This window comes from Acyrthosiphon pisum, chromosome A1 (genome assembly GCF_005508785.2).
Source record: "Acyrthosiphon pisum isolate AL4f chromosome A1, pea_aphid_22Mar2018_4r6ur, whole genome shotgun sequence".
Lineage (NCBI taxonomy): Eukaryota > Metazoa > Arthropoda > Insecta > Hemiptera > Aphididae > Acyrthosiphon > Acyrthosiphon pisum.
This window is the reverse complement of record NC_042494.1, coordinates 98433135-98452117: the sequence shown is the minus strand read 5'-3', so window position 1 is coordinate 98452117 and position 18983 is coordinate 98433135. Positions and strand designations below refer to the sequence as shown.

At 29.0% G+C, this 18983-nt stretch overlaps 1 protein-coding gene across 3 annotated transcripts in view; it reads right to left on the bottom strand.

The window, feature by feature from the left end:
- Window positions 1–18983, bottom strand: part of LOC100168340 (protein EFR3 homolog cmp44E) — a 63292-nt gene that overhangs the window by 22993 nt on the left and 21316 nt on the right. The window lies entirely within an intron of this gene.

Genomic DNA, 18983 nt, shown 5'->3' with positions numbered 1-18983 from the left:
GAATTTATAATCTATATTTATTTATATATAGAATCTAGATATCTTGCATCCAGATAAGTTTAGTAGAAGCTTTATCTTGTATACTTATCTTCTAAAATTTGTTATTTTAAAATACCGAAAAAAAAAAACTTTTAATTGACAGTTATTCACAGTAGTATTTTATACTGACGTTATATTTGATCTACAAAAAATATCGATGAAACAAATACAATGTATGACAACGGTCATCATTAATATAATCTCAATTAAATGATTTTATACTAAATTTTTATAGATTGTGATAATTATTATTTATTACAAATTACAATATTAAAGTGAATATTCTTTTTTAATTAAAAATAATAATACTCTATTTGATCACTATAATATCTGTAGATTAGATTGTATAACTGTCTATATATTATCAACTACTAAATGTTAAAATCTTAAGGTATTTACGTAGAAATTCACAATAACGATATGTTGCTATAGTTAGGATATAAAGACCCTAGATATAGTTATGTTTGATGGTAATTAATTTTATTAAAGTTTCAATATTCTCGAAAATATTTAGCAAACACAGTATAATGCCATTTATACTTGCATGCAATGTAAATATTAATGATTTGAATATTCAAAAGCTTACAAACTGAGCACCTTATCCAAGATTAGTGATTATACACTCACATTTAATTAAGTTTCAATTAAACAATATGTGTTCAAGCAACTCATGTAAATACAGAACTTTATACATTTTAAATTATAAATTTAATCAAGCAAACCGTAATTATTTTTATCATAACTCCAGCGTTCTTATACAATATAAAATACTAATTACCTATTTGCAATGTGTACAATTTTGTTATTTTATCTTATATAATATAATATATTATTTAATTTCTTACAATTGTGTTAAATAATACGCCTTTATTATTGTTAAATAATAAAGAATTAAACAATTGATTAGACTCCTATATTACACTAAGACGGTGTTATACCTCAGTGGTGAATTGGGCCAAATACTATTGCTACATATATTGTTGAATATTATTTTAGTAAGTATGTGTAATTTTTTATACATTATTATGTATTAGTTATTATTGCTTTAAACATATTCAAACTGTCTTCTGACTGAATAAATTTATTATTATTATTATTATTATTATTATTATTATTAGTTATCTCATAAAGAAACAAAATATAATCGGAGAACATCAAAAATTACAAAAATTAGTCTTACTTTTTCAGGTTCACAATGTATTTTAACTGTATTTTAATTATAGAAAACATTTTTTATACCTACGTAGGCATTCATAAAGTATATTATATATGTTTAATAGTTTTCTGGATATAGTAGAAAATAGAAATACATAAATACAAAAATAGATATACCTATATTTTGAAATTATTTAATATATAATATTACTTACAAAATATGAGTGTTTACTAATATTAAAAAAAAAAATTTTCCAACATATTTACAAATTAAATTTTACTAATATAGTAAAGTATTTACCTACTCTACATCATATAATATCATAGTATAATAATATACTGATCAGGTTAGTATAGTCACTAGTAAGAACGTTATAGATTAGATATAATGTGCACGACGGTAGTACAGAACTACAAAATTACTTACTAGCATCACTTCAAAAGCTTAAAGTTAATATTATATCTTCAGACAAAATGGATTTAGAATTAATCGGAATTCTTTGTTCGTACTAACGTTTATTTTTGTTTTGTTTGATGCTTAATTCAATTTCACGCAGTTCTCTCTAAGACGCGTGTAATGCTATTTCTCTCTATAAATTATTTAAAAGGACGTTATAACCACATGTATTTCTCCGTCTTTCTAACGTCTTTCTAATATTTCAAATAATTGTACGTTTACTGTTTAGATCCATCCGTTATTGGTACTCTGAAAATTTTTACTAATACCTAGTACTACCTACTATCAAATTTAAAGGTTATAATATTATCTAGGGCACCTCGTATATATTTTTTGATATTTTAACTTTGAGGTAAGTTATAAGCATTTTCAATGTAAAAAAATATTCAATTTTTTTAATTGCTCATAAATTGCTTAGAAATTAATTTGATAGTTGGTCAATTTACACAAATTTTAAAAATAACAGAAAAAACTTTGTTATTCTTAACACCCAGCTGTTCTATGTTATGCATTAGTAAGACGGAGAAAACATAATATGCAAGATAACGTCTTGAGTCATCTCAAGCTTTATACATTTTCCACAAATAACGTTACAACATTTATTGTTTTAAAAAATAATTTAGACTTCAACAGGTCGCAAGGGCCCTTTCCCGGGAAAAATGTTTTCAAAACGGTTGATTATATTATTGTATAATTTATAATTTATTGTACCTATGTTATGTTGCAAGGGCTCTTGCATCTTATAAGAAAATCTACTAACAATATAGTACTTTTTATATGCACTAAAAACACATGAAATATATTCTTAAAAATATGAGTTAATGTATAAAAAATGGCCAAATATGCTCGTAGAAACCATATTTCTTCTTAATCATAGTCTTTATAATCATACAACAATATTTTTTTAATATTTATTATTGTAGGTAAAAAAATATGCATGGGAAATAATAATTAGATAGGTATAGACATTTAATTTATCTTTTTTGCTTCATCTACTAGAATACAATAAATATTAAATATTAATTTTTATTTTGTCGTAATTATAAGGATTTTTTACTTAAGTTATAAAATATTATGCTTTATAGCCTATAAAAACCAAAAATGACCTTAACATCTTTAAATATACACTTACAACTGTAAAATGTTGAATTATGCACAAATGAATTCAAATGAATTTATATTTTTAATCACGTCTTCGTGAAACACATTTTATGCATACTTGGCATATACAATCGACCACTAAAAATATGCAAATACATACAAATCCGAGCCCTCATGAATGCATATAATACAGTATATACATATAAACTTATGGCCAAGAGTTAAACTATTTAATAATATAGACGATTGGCGTTGATGTACTCGGTGTACTGGAATACAGAAGCCGAATAGCGTGTGCATGAGCGGGATTCACGACATTACTATTATCGTCAATGTATACATATATATTCGGCATATCGAACTTGTCAACTTAAAAATCAGTGATAAAAAAAATTTAAAAAGTTATCTCGAATGCGTAAAACCATGCCGATAGTTTATAAAAGACGTTGATTAATTATCGTATTATAATAATAAATAATAAAATACACACACAGTATCATTATGATGATTTTAGACAAAGTTATGAAAACGAAAAAACGTTATAAATGATATAATATTGACTACCCGCATAGACATAATAATTAATATTCTATTATAATATGTATATGTTGACCACCTATTACCATTGATTATACATAGTGTATAATTTATACATTACATACATTATTAATTATTATACATATTATCTATAATCAATGCTATTACTTAGTTAATCACAGTAAATACTTCCGTACGTAATGTAGAATATGTATCATATTATTATGTATAGGTACTTGAAATACAAATGTAAAAGTTTCGAGAGGTTAAAGAAGAAATGTTGTTTATCATATTTTCAAAAGCTGTATTATTTTACCTAGACACAAAATAATACAATACAATATGTTAAAAAAAAAAATCACGTTTAAGGGACCATTAGCTTATTATTGATTGGTTAATTGTTTATGCAACCCGGAACTAATATATATTATAATTACCTATATAGGTAGGTGCCTACTGCCTACGCGTGAAATAAAACTGTAGAATACTGCAGACGGAAGACAGATGTAATTATTACAATAATTGTCTTGTCCGCGCAATATCCGTCTTGGAATCTTTACGCCGTGCGTAATATTGCGTGTTAGTGTGCGTGCGGCGCATGTACCGTCATCGTCGGACAAGGTCACACAGGAAGGGATCGATAATCGCCGCCGCCGCCGCCGCCAAGGGTTGCGCGCGCACCGTTCAGCCTCGAAACCGGCCGCGGACGCTGAGACATCCTCCCCCTCAGCGGGGTGACCCAGTGATCCGGTTCCGGGGCGCTCGACCGACCCTTGACGACCCCGTTTCTGCCGACGACATTGTGACCTATTTTGTCGGCGACCTCCCCGCCACCCACCGTGGCGGCGGCCTATTTTTCGACGGCTGTGTGCCGAATAACCCGTGCTTGTATACATGTACCAAATGTAGAGCGTAGGCCGGCCAACTGGTACGTTTGCTCGACGAGGCTGCAGCTGCAGGTCACCGGGGCGGTAGGCTGCAGCTCATGTAGGTAACAGTGTTATTATATCAAATTGCTATGTACGCGCAGCGTCTATAAAATATTATTACCAACCAGGTTCGACCCACACTAAATTCCGGTCACCTATGTACGAATATATGTATATATACAATTGGAATACGCTTGTGGTACATACATTAATATCCGATAAATAATGTTATGTACATATTATTATCACGTAGTGATCCACTTAACCCTGTGGGGTTAAAATTCTGCGAAGGTTATAGCTAGCCCAAATACTAAAAATTACCCGTAGGATTCCACCCTCTCACCCAACCTGATATATTTTTAGATTCTAAGCGGATCGAATAGATTGTATATTGTTTTTACAACGTTGTTTTTTTATATTAATATAATCCAAGCATAAAAATGGTCTAGAATTCTAGCAGAATTCCATAGATCCTGTACTTTTATCTAACCGGCTTTTATATAATATTAATTTCTAATACAAATGTATTTACCTGCAACAGGAGGATAACAAAAAAAAAACTATTTCATAGTCAACCATTTTGAGGAGGGGCCAAATCTTTGTATCTTTGTCAGGCGTAGCTAAATCCTCCTAGCCCCCAGACTTGGGTAAAATACTTTTTAAAAGTATTTCAAATACATATTCTGTATACTTTATGATAATAATATTCCTAAGTATTTAGGTATATTTTCATACTTCACAAAAAGTATTCCAAATATTTTTCGAATACTTTTTTTTAGTAGATTTAGATTTCAATAGTAAAAATATTGCTTTTTCAACTCTGTATTTATAAATTAACATTATTATAATCTCGATAATACACACCTATCTGAATCTGGCTATCTATAATCTGTTAGTTTTAAGTTATATTCAAATTAATATTGGACGTTAAAAAAGTATTCTGAAAACTGTACTAGTGTAGGTACTCAGAATACTTGTAAAAAGTATTCAAAATACCGTACTGAATACTTTCAAAAAAAGGTATTTAATAAGTATTCAGAATACTACCCAAATCTGTTAGCCTCTCTTAAGCTGTAAGTAGATTTTTTTATACATCAACGGGTTTTTACACATTTATAGTACATTTACCTTAAAGGAAGTTTGACGAATGTATTGGTATATAGTATATACTAATAGATTTCTGCTAAATATGGTGTCACTGTATTATTAACTTTATTCGCGATTTTTAATTGATAAACTGTATGATTTTGACTTGATGAGTTTTATTTTTTTTTATATAAATATTTACATCTTTTGATGTGAGCAGGGACACAATTACACAGTAGGTATAGATTATATTAAGTGAATATAAATTATATTGTATTATATTACACATGCAGTGTTTGCATTTTTAAAGTACAGTAAGGTATAACATAAACGTTAACGTACTCGGAGACTTATAATAATATGTACCGTGTTGTATAAACGTTAATTTAACGGATCCTTAAACATAAGGAAGTCAACCGCGATATTATTCGTCCATTTTGTGTTTATGAACCGTTAAAATGTATCACGTCATAGTCTTTGTGCAACCCTGCAGGGTTAATATGGATTAAATGTAATATAGAAAAACTATATGAGTACGTTTTAATATTTTTAATAGGGTTTCACACGTTCTTCCTCAATTCGGGCTCAAATTGTCGGCTATAACGTTATCGTATATTATAAGTATATACGTCATTTCGACAATACCTATGCGTTGCACGGTTTTTATACATAATATTAAGATATGTCGTGATATTGCGTTTATAGAGAAGATTTCAGTTTTTACACGTTTAATAATTTTATTATACCTACCTATGTATATTTCGTAAATAATGTCGTTATAATATATACAATATGTCAATATACGTTATAAGTGCTATTTTATTATGCCCCCCCCTACCATCCCAAAGACTTCCGAACGTATTATTTACGTATACCCACCTGTATAATATACTTCCTAACTCATATATAAATGATACTCATTACACTATAGGGTATCGACATAATATACTGTATTACTGGCTATACAGCTGTGTCAATTTAATGAAACATACTATCATGGAACACGATAAAGTAACCGCTTCTGAATGCGACTTCGTCGTGTTATTGGCATACCACACGAGTAGGTTTAAGAAAACGAGAAATGTCATGTTTATTGTGAATCGAATTTAAACAATATCGTTAAAATTGGTATTACATCACTGCAGCTTACATAAAAGCTACTTAACATTTCATCATTTATCGTTTTGATAGTACAAATATTACGATTTAAATATTCCATCAAAGAGTTGAGAACTCTAAAGATTTAAAAACGTTTTTAACCTTACTATATTAAACTAAAAAGTATAACATGCACGCCTAGACTATCAAGTCTCTCCGGCCTAAGCAGCAATAATCGATACGTTGCAGCGCATAATATAAATACCAACTTACTACAAACGCTATACATCAAAACGCTTTTAGTATATCTAGTCTAACTCTATATAGTATATATTGTTCGTTGTTTTATAAATGTATGTTATTATATTAAATAAAACAAATATTTATATGATGTAAAATTTTAAAACTTATTACGAGTATTATCTATTATACTGAACGATACCTAACCTCATGTATAGGTAGGTACTGCTGAATCGAAAAAATTTATCAAAAGCAAAATTGGGTTAAAGCCATTTTCAACTTCAAACTTTTTCATAATTCTTCTGTAGTTTTTCTTAACGTCCAGGAAAACAAACAAGAAAAGTATGGCCCCATGAAACTTTTGGAAGCACACCCTATAGTAAAAAAAAATGATAACACACCAAACTGAAAAAAGGTTCCATTGTACGTAGGTACTACGTATAATACAAAGGTAATATTATAACTCACAAGGAATAGATATTACCTAGGTAATCTATCCCATATACTTTGTTCAGATTATATAATTATAAAAGTGATCTTTAACCCGACTTAGGATTAAATATTAAAAATTTACTTTACTTATATTACTAAAATGTATAAATTAAATTTACTTTAACTTTTTGGTATTAATAAGTAAATAATAGTTAAGTGTTAATTGTGTTGATAATTTATTTTAACCCTCTTATAGTACCTATATTGTATGTTGTTTATTGGTTTTCATATATTTTTGAATCATTTATTTTACATTCTAATCGGAGCGAGTCAGTGAGGAATGTATTGGTATTACAATAAAGCTGTGTGTGTGTTATTCTTATCTATCGTTACGTTTAGTTTTTTAAGCAAAAAATTGGCGTCGATCTATATACAACATTGCACGGGATGATTCTAACAGTAAATTATATATAATTTTACTAACCTTACCTAATCTATGCCAGACTAAACAACAGTGAACAGATGCGAGTTCTCCAGATCTTATAACATAATTGCATTAAATAAGTTGTGATAAAATATTTGAATTATTCATATTTACAGAAATAAAAGTTGTCAATAATAACGTATTACTTATATCAAAATAATTTCTTAACTTCTGTGCAATGTAAGACTACTCACAGTCATCATAGAAAAAAAAGCCTCTGGGTGATTTGTCCAAGTTGGTTACATTTTGTTACGAAATTGTATTTAATTGATCATCTACCAAAGATGGAAACATGTTTGTCCGTTTCACTTATTGTGTATTAAAATTTCTCCCGGTATATTACATAGGACGGGCAAATCACGTTTGGTCCAGTTGGAAAAAAGTCATAACCGACTAGTTTTAATATATTTTTTTTTTATAGGTAGTTACTTCCTAATAAAATAATAGTTATAAAATACAATAAACTGTTAATCGGAAATTTTCTGTCGGATGGTATTGTACTATTGTGAAACTTACGTCGGCGACTCGCTTCCGTTCGATTCTCAATCACATCGTTTTCGCGTCCTCGAGTGCGACGAAATTCCGGTCGAGAATCTCGACCTATAACCACAACCTTTTTCACGTTACCATTTGCTAGTGCGTATTAATAACATATTATTTTAAACAGACGATAGGTATAGTGTTGGGCAGTAGGTAGCGAAACGAGTCTTGCAGGTCACCTCCGGCCCGACGACAAGCGTGCGACGTGCCGCTCGCTTCCCGCGAGGATTACGGGGCGCGACGAGGTTGGATGCATAAAGTCACCTACTGTCCTACTCACATAATATTATTATATTATTCTATCGTTCGCACAAATTTCTCGTAGAACTATAAAGTTTCATATGCAACCATCACAACGCAGTCGACAAATGTATATAGTTATTATAGAAATAAGAACTTATTTTATTTTCGAGTTATATTATATTATTATTATTAGTTGTAGCGAGGGGTAGGTCGAGGAAATCCCAACGAAAAATGTTGGTAAAAACAATCGCGGAACGCACTAACGCGATGTTTGACGATTTTTAGTACGACGCTATAAAAGATAGAATATAATATGATTATATAGACGCCAATTATTAGTATATTATCGTGCATCATCGTCGGTTCTTTTATAAGCCGGTGAGGCATATGGAAGTATATATTTCGGTCTAATGATAGTAACTGTAATGCTTATTAATCCGTTGTTACGCTGTGTCATTATTGGTTCGAGGCGCAGCCGATCCGAACGTTGTCAGTATTCTGCCATTCAGATGGACATAAAAATATAATGTCTAGGCAGGACACGTCTGCTGTTACAAATGTTGCGAAAGTCCGTCACACAAACACTCGCGCCCTGAACAACCCCGCACATCGCACCGCGTCTCAGCTGCGCCATAAATTAATATATAATTTATCAATGATATTAAGGAAAGATTATTTTTGTTTATAAAAATATGATCCATGTTTATAATATTATACACCTGCCAGCTATCCATTAGTCATTAGTTTTTATCCAACAAAAAAATAATATAAGTAATATATTATATTATTTCTAGTGGCGTATTTAGGCCGGGGCCACCGTGACGGCCCGGGGCCCCCAAGTAAAGTCCAATTTGGGGGGGGGGGGCACAGGACCTGTACCATTATATAAAAATGTGATATGATAAAATTAATATCATAAAATGATCATTCAGCATCAGGGTTTTCCGATAAAATCTCAATTGAAATTTAAAAATTTTTTTCCATCATCCAAAAGTTATATTTTTATTTTGCGTTAAGTGGAAAACGTTGGAAAATTTAAACTGACATTTTGCCGGTTGGTGAAGTTACACTTAAAAAGGTTTGCTCTACCAGGTGGTCATCACGACATCAAGCTATTTCTCCAATTCGATATGAATTTCTAAATATTTTAAAAACTCTTACAAAAATAATATTATTATCTGAAAATAAAGGAGACATTTTAGAAGCTGAACAAATTTTAAAAAGTCTTGAAAATTTTAACTTTGTATTAACGTAAGTAATTGTAAGTGCTATACTAAGAATAGTAGATGGTGTTTAACAATTTTTACAAAAAGTATTACCAAGATATTTCTCCAGATTTTGTTCATCAGATACTATCTTTTCGATCATATTTTAAAGATATAATATCCATAAAGTTAAAGACAACAAAAAAAATTGCGGAAATTTTATTTATTGAACATTCTCCTCTTACAACAACATACCCTGATTTATGCACTGCTTTTATTTTATACTTGACGTTACCTAAAACTGTTGCGGCGGCAGAGCGATCGTTCTAAAATCTAAAAATAATAAAAAATTATTTACTAAGTACGACGTCAGAGGAACGGCTGAGTGGTTTGTCAATTATTTCTATCAAAAATAATCGGGCACAGCAATTAAATTTGGATGAAATCATTGACAAGTTTGCTCAAGTGATGGCTAGGAAAGTTAATTTTTAATTACTTTATATAATATAATACTTAATATTTTAATGTCATATTGTTTTTATAAATTAATACATTTTTAAGCAGTAAAATAATACAGGTACCTTTAAATGCATTTTTTTTACCTCATAATTTTTACATTAAATAGGGCCACCAAGTTTCATGCTACGCCACTGATTATTTCCAACTAAACATTTTCAAAATATTACTTACGCCTATTCTCCAAGCATAAAACTATCCATGGATATTAAGATATAATATATAATAAAAGTATCGTTTGAAATAACATTACAATATTATTCGTTATTGTAACGTGCGGGGCTATATTGTCGAGTAGTAATATTTTGTTTGGTTATGGGTCTATAAAATTGATCTAAATGGGTTGTATTTTCTTTTATCGGTCCATATAAGACCAAGGCACTGGGCTACTGCTCATTTAAGAAATTAGGGACATTAGGCAATTAAAATTAAAATAAATACATTTTATATCAATACATAAATATTTTGTAACAATAAAAAAAAATATTTTTACAAAAGTATACCTAGTATACTTAGATCCAAGGCTGGGTAAGTTAACGATTTTTTTTTAACTCGTTAAGTTAAGTTATTTTAAAATAATTAAGTTAAGTTAAGTTAAAAGTTACTCGTATTTTTTTTCGTTAACTCGTTAAGTTAAAAGTTAAATTTAAAAAAAAAGTAACTTAACTTAGTGTTAAGTTAAAATTTGCTAATTTGCAAAAATAAAAATTCCAGACACATAATATGGTTTGTTAGATAGTTTTTCTGGTATATTTCTACTTTACGGGACACCTTTTTTTTTGCATTTTTCTGATACTTATGTAGTTAAGTACGCTGAAGACGATGGTGAAGTCAGAATTTGGGGCTCAGACTTAGTTTCAAAGTTATGACACTTCAAAGTTAGTATATAATACGTTTAATAACTTATAAATGTCGCGTCTCCAAGCGGGCCCAGTTGTGGCCCAGTGGTGGTTTACACAGCAAATGGGGGGATATTTTCGATTTTAATGTCCGAGCGAGCGTAGCGAGAAATCAAGCATTATAGGTATTTAAGGGTTATTATACAAAGTTAAGACTTCATTAGCTATAAATTCGAGAATAACTTCGTGCGCCAAATTCTGATTTCACCAACATTTTTTTTACCCAAAAAATGACTAAGTCCCCCAAAACAAACCCAAAAAAAGGGGTGTTCCGTAAAGGAGAAAAGTTCCGTTTTTCTTTACGTCCAAGAAAATTACTGGGGAAATTTAAAATGATACATCAAAGTAAAAACACATTTAAAAATTTGCATTATTCTTCGGACGAAAATTAACTTAATTTAGATATTTTTGAAATAAAATTAACTTGAAGTTAACACGTTAATCTTGAAAAAAAAGTTACTTATTAAGTTAAAAGTTAATTTGAAAAAAAAAGTAACGAGTTAATTAACTTAATTAAAATTAACTTAACGTTATAACTTAATTTTAATTTTTAACTCGTTAATGCCCAGCCTTGCTTAGATCTATACCGTATTGCAATCAAGTGTGTGTATAACAAGTGTATTTTACTCACTTTTTAACTATACACTATTTAGTTTATCAAAGTAAAAACCATTAATATTATAGGTTCTAGTGTTATCTAATTTATCATTTTTGTTCATTGGTTTTTACCGATGCCTGTAATTTTAGTGGCCCGCGAACAATTTCCAGATTCCTAATGTACCTTCAAAAATATTAATTGGTGACCCCTGGTATATACTTAACACACAATGGTGCTTTTATTTATTCGAATAAAGGATCCTAATTTTTTTTATGTAACTAGTTGAATATTATTATAGCCCATAGAATAATTTGACTTTCTGAGGTGAAACTATTTTTATGAATTCAATTAAAATATAATTATTTACCTATTAAATTTAATCTTTACGAGTTACTTATAAATTATATGTATTTAAAATTTTAATTCTATTCATTTCACGATGTACACCCCTCTCCCCCCGGCCCCCATCGTTACGTTACGTTATTATAAAAGTATATTATTACTTATTACACACCGAATTAATAAAAATAGTCAAAAAAATCAACTTTGAGTTACTTTAATATGGAAATGTTTTAAATAACTTTATAATTCAGTTTTACGTGGTTTAAACAATAATATAAAAAGTACCTAAGTACGGTAGGTAAATTCTGATTTCACAAAAATGCTGAGCATATCAATGCTAACATTCCCAAAAATTTTAATGTTTGGTATTGTAAACTCGAAAACACAATTTTTCGAAAAATTTAGCATTTTGAATTTTTTTCGACCATAGACCATAACTTCCAAATAAAATTTGGGTGATTTTTGTATAAAGTATCATCAAATAAAACATGCAAAGACGCACATTTTTAAAAAAAAATTCAAAAAATCGCTTGGTAGTTAAACTGCATTTATGCCAAGATATACTAAGGGATATCCGAATATCTTAGTTCATGATGCCACCTGAAATCGCAGGGGATGCAGGTGCTCGTTACTATAGTATACTTATTCAACATATGTTAGTGGTAACCTACCTATTGACTACTTATTTAAAGTTAATATTGCAAGTACCTAAGTCAGTGACACACCCCGGATCCCCCCTTGGCTAACGTCATAGTATATATTTTTTATATTTTAAATATTAGGTACTTGACATTGTCATCAGAACTTGTTGATATCTTATATATTCAATAATTGTGTTTATTAAGCTATAAAATAAATGTATTTACTCAATAGAAAGGAACAGAAAAACAGAGTTCATAAATTTTTTTTAGACCCCCATCCCCTTGAATAAATCCTGGTTGTGCCACTGACCTAAGTAGTATACCTAACTTATCTGGGTATCAATATTTTCTATATCAATAAAAAGTATTGTTATTCGATTTGAGGATGATTAAAATTGAATTAAATTAAGTATATATTATATGTATTTGTTAGGTACTATTTAATTTATTATATAATAAATTATAATAAGCATAAAACTATAATAACACCGTTATTTGATAACTATGTAATAAATATAATTGTTTAACTCAATAAAAGTTAGCATATTTCAAAAGTCGATTCACACATATTATTATTCTTTAATTATTAAAATATTTTTAATAACTAAATTATTGATTTCCACCCACGTAGATTTCCACCTATCCAGGCATCAGCAGTATGCCCGTACTATATATTATGATTTTATGATATTCAAGTAGGTAAAGTGTAATAATTAATACTCAACATTATAATATGAAATGAAAAAATTAAAAGTTAAGAAAATGAATGGATAACATTTTGACAACAACTTCCCACGCAACCGTGGTGGAAGTTCAATTATTACTTTTCGATATAATTTATAACATAATATTTCAAACACATACATAGCAAACTATACTATGTTAGCGATAACGCCCGCCGAATCGCGCCAACGCCATCATTAAAAATTCTATCGAAAATTCAATTGTGATATTGGTATTTGGTACATCAATACTATGAGGTTAAGCTGATCCACACGTGTCCACAAAAAATATTAATTTAAAATGCATTATTTTATTCCGTTAGTTTTTTTTAATTAAATTAAAATAGTAAAAGTTTAATTCAAATAAAAAAAACCTAGGTACTTGTAAACTTATATATTTCTATCTATGTATCTACATATTTTAGATTAAATTCATTTATATAAGTGTTGGAACAGGTGTTTGATGACCGATGTTGTAGGTGGCGGGACACAGGGCCGGGCGGATGTGTTGCAAAATTACATTTCAAGTTTAAATTTACAACATAACAGTATAATATTATTGAGACTTCAGGCTATACTGGATTTCAGTGTAGCTGATATACTGGCTATTATACCAGTAGAGCTCATAATGATAAAATAAGGGTGGTTTAGTGAGTAAAAAATATATGAGCAGTCCACGACAAGGTATAAAGGCTCACACCGCTCCTGCAGATTTGATCATGTACCTATTAATTATATTAATCGTTGCATTTTTATTCCATTGCTGTTTAATACCCAAATACTGGAGATTGATGACTTACTAGAACATGGTAGACTGGTGCGCGTGTTTCTAATTTACTAGCAGAAGAATCATGACCACACTACAAACGTCACAATAATAATATATAACGACAATTATTAATAATATATTTTGAAAAATATAAAAATCATAATAAATAACCTATGTACATTTATTCTAAATAGCTATAGATGTCTATGATATTGTTGATACAATTGTGTGTATTAATAAAAATTACAAAATATCCAACAATATGCACAATTTTCCACAACTGCACAACAACTTTTAAAATAAGCAGTAGATTTATGCATTAAAAAAAAATGAATGACCATTGATATAACAAACAAGCAAAACAAGTAAAATTAAATGATATATTTAAAACCCTTATAACCGTGCATACACTGTAGGCAAGGGCGTCCACAGGGAGAGAGAGTAGTAAAAGTTTCTCCCCTTGGCTTAATCTCAGTAAATTATCATAATTATTACTGATGATTTTAATGTCCTAAAAATACTTAAAATTTAAAATTGTCATAAAATGCAAAATAAAAACTTCTTATTCTATTTGTGTATTTTATAAAACGAGTATCACTCGGAAAATAATGCAAAGTGCATCGTAATCCCAATCCCAATTATTACCTATGTAATATAAAATTTAAAACAAAAACTTTTTTATTACACTCGATTATGAACGTCAGAAGTTCAGAACTAAGAATGTTGCTTTTATGATATGTAGTGTGGTGGGGCCAAGTGCAATACTGCAGTATCAACAAATGTCAATTTTTTGATAAAAGTGTAGACATAGATGGCATATAATAGTTTCAACTTTTCAAGTTTGTGGTATCAATGACTGAATAAGCTAGAAACATTAAATTTTATAAATTACCTAAAATTATCAAATTAATACTAACATTTTATTTATTAAAAAAAAATGCATTTGCTAATTTAAAACTACAAAACGATTAATTAAAATTAATGCTGTACGATTAAGTTTTAACTAACTTTTTACGTATAATTCATAAATAATTTTTACATTTTCTACTTATATAAAATAAAATACATCACAAACAATACTTTATCACTAATAGGATAGTGAAACAAGAATTTTAAATAGGGAAAATATTCTGCCCTCCCCATGACAAATTTCTGCGGATGCCCTTGTCTGTGGGTACTATGAATATGAAAATGCATATAACTCCGGTCTCTAAAAATAATTAGTTCGAGTCAAGTCTAATTATTCAAAGACAATAAAAAATATTTCAAACTGAGTATAGGTACCTATTTAATATTGCAATTATAATAAACTATCTTTTATCAGTGTCTAAATACGACCCTATACACATATAATTAAACAGATATTATTTCAAGATGTTGAGACTATAGAATTAGAAATCTCAAATTCGTATTACGCATTTTCAAATATTATTTATGATTGTAGATTGATATTACATTGAAAGTTTATGAAATACTAATCAACCTATAATCGAAAACAGGGTATACTGTTTTATATTAAATTTGCCATATTACTCAGTATCCCATTCATATATTTTTGAATTTTATTTGCGTGACGTGAAACTAGACTATTGGATTATTAATCTACCACAGACAGAATTCTAAAATATGTATAGGTTACTAAGTAATGTAGATAACTGAATTATAGAGTGAACCCAGTTTTCGCGGACACACAGCGGTATAAGAACGCGTATAGGTACTATAGGCTACACATTATACCTACTTACATGTTTATCAACTGTTTAAAATTTTAAAATAAGAACATACCCTCCATATCGGTCGATTTTTTATGTTTATATAAAGTATAATATTAGTGTGTATGCACAGTTTGGTTAGGGCGTTAGGGTTGTTATTATTATTTATTATAGAGAGATTATAATAATAATAATGCATTTTTATTATTGTTATTATTTATAATTGCATAGTATTATAATAATTAACATAAACACATAATTATTATAGAGTTACAAATTACAACAATAAGAGCGAGAGAGAGAGACAGACATTGGATAATTTTTTTTTAAACAGTTTTTTTAGAGAAGGCGAGTTTGATTATCTACATATTTTATTAAAATATTATTCTATAGTTCTGGCGGGTAAGCACAAAATGTGATTTTTTATTCCGAGATAATATACCTACCGTATTGCAACTAATTTTAAGTAGTAAATTAACATAATATGTTTATTATTTACCACGGTTGTAGATATATCTTAAACCGTGTTATTTACTATACATTTTGTGAATATATGAATCATATAATAATATAATTGTAGAGCCCAGATAAAGAATATTTTAGAACCGTTTTCTAAGACAGACGCATATGGATAGTTATTGTTATTTGTTCTACAAGTAGTTTATATTCTATAGATAACATATACGTTTTAATGTTAATTTTTAGATATAGTGTAAGTTAGTAGTTTTTTCAGAGCATATTTTAAAATGAAGCAATTTTTTTCGTACCTATGTATATCATCATGCTATTAAGTTAGGAATTTAAATTCCATTAATTTTAAAATGCCACTATAGTAAGGTTGTTAGATATTTAAGTTTTGATTAATTTTTCTAACTATCGTAATATAATGCGAAAAATTACACCAAGTTTTGTGTTTAGATTTCAAATATTTTTAAGATTTTAATAAAGTTATTTGATGTTTTTAATTCTGAACGAAAAAAAAATTTTGAACAAAAAGTCTGTGGGTGAATTATTTTAATTTTTGGAAATACAATACTTACAGGTGCACAACATATTGGATATATTATCTAAAAACTATAGAATTTTTCTCACTATATCATTGTTATAATCTTATATAATATGTATAATAATATGTATAATCTTTATGGCTATATATATGTAATATCATTAAAATTATAAGCTCGTGTAATAATTTTAAAGTTTTGATATTTGAGGAATACAAAAGGTCAAAACACACTTTTAACACTCACGCACTGGATAACTAATGGTAAAGATTATCATATATCATTCAACTATTCAAGTCGTGGGAACCGTAACGCGTGTTCAAAAAACGTATAGGTAAACATATTGTAGTATAGGTATATGTTGTGCATTTTCACCCTATTCGCATTTCGCAATCATTGTATGGGTATCATTTCAAGTAGGTACCTACGTTTATATTTTTGTCCGTGTGTATTTTGAAAATTTTTGATCTTGTGAAACTCCCCCAAAAAAATGATAATATTCATGATGTAAAATGCTGTTCAGGAAAAAAAAATTCATGATTAATGTCAGTTGTCACCGTTAAATGTTAAATTATTTATAACATACTACTATAATATTATGTAGGTACATTTCACATTCATGCCAACGAGTTTAATTTATGAACGGCGGGTCGACGAGAAGAGGAAAAAATATCAAACTACATACATCAACAATTCGAAATTGTGTCAAAAATACAAAAAAACCAGAAACGCACATTTTTTTGCAAACAAAAGTTCTCTATAGATGAATTTGTTATACATTTCCTTCACGATCTATACAGTATAGCTAAACAACAGCTATAAAAAAATTGTCGTCGGTTCGCACCGTGTAATCATTCGTTTTTGTTCGTATAAGGCGATTAAGGGGCAACACCAATTTTTCTGCAATTTCACTGTTAGTAATTTGCCGCGGCTTTGGCGGTTAAAATAAAACAAATCGTGTGCCACACGTTTGGCGTTCGAATTTCGAAACTTAATTGACGGTATAATATGGTACAATATTATGATAACGCATATTTATAATCGTCGTACAACTTAGCAATAAGATGTACTCATATAATACCTCCGCGGTTCATGCCTATATAATATTTATTATATATGTGTACATATATATAACGAATATGATAGTCCTCATCCGACAGAAACCTGACACGTACCTACCTATATAATTTTGTTATTATCGACAGCACTGCGCAGTCAATCACTGCAATATTACATTATACTATTTTATACGCGTTGCAGCTCATCGGCGTTGTCAGAATTCGGATACGTTTACATGTTTGATATTATTATTGCGTTAAATTACGAACACAATAAAATTATTATTATTAGCTAGGTAGGTAAGTTTATATAGCTACATAATACGTGTTTTCTACAATATTGAATTATAATTATTTAGGGGGGTGGAAATTGTCGAACTGCACTTACTTACCTAAATGTTCGAATTGCACTAGGTCCGATCATTACACAGATAATATTATAAATATTACTTATAGTAGAAAATTGCATGATTATATATTTAGTATTGCAATGACGTTATTACACAACGTGATTAATTTAGAAATAAACGTAAATACATATTTTTGTATTATTATTGTCCTAACCTATGTAGTATTTAAAAGCTACCCATACGTTGGTTCTCTCCGTCATACACGCGCACGACATAGCAAATTGTCGTTAACTAGTTTCAATACTGTGCTGTTAGATTTGATACCAGAGTGATTTGATCTATTATACAACTTTTAGGTAAGAAGTAAGAATATTATCTGTGCTTAAGCGTTGCCGATTTTTTGAAATTTTCATTTTCAAGCAAGATATAAGTTTGTGAAATATCAAAAAATAAAAATGCTCATAGGTATCTAATATGAAAATTTAAATATCGAATAAAAGCCATCGCTTAAGCACAGGTAATGTTATTATCTAAAAAATTGATATTATGTCAAATCGCTCAAATATCAAAACTAACAGCACACTATTGAAATTAGTAAACGAAAATTTGCTATGTCGTACGTGTGTAAGACGGAGACAACAAATGCATGGGTAGCATCCCCTTAAGTTGTATATTTTCATTGGTTTTGAAAAATGTAACTCATTTTCTACATAACTGTTTATTCATTTTGAAAAAAATAACATATTTTTATAATATTATTTTTAAATTGTAGCTATCAATTGTAGATTGTAATCAATCATAGCTAAAGAGTAGTTTATTAGGTTTT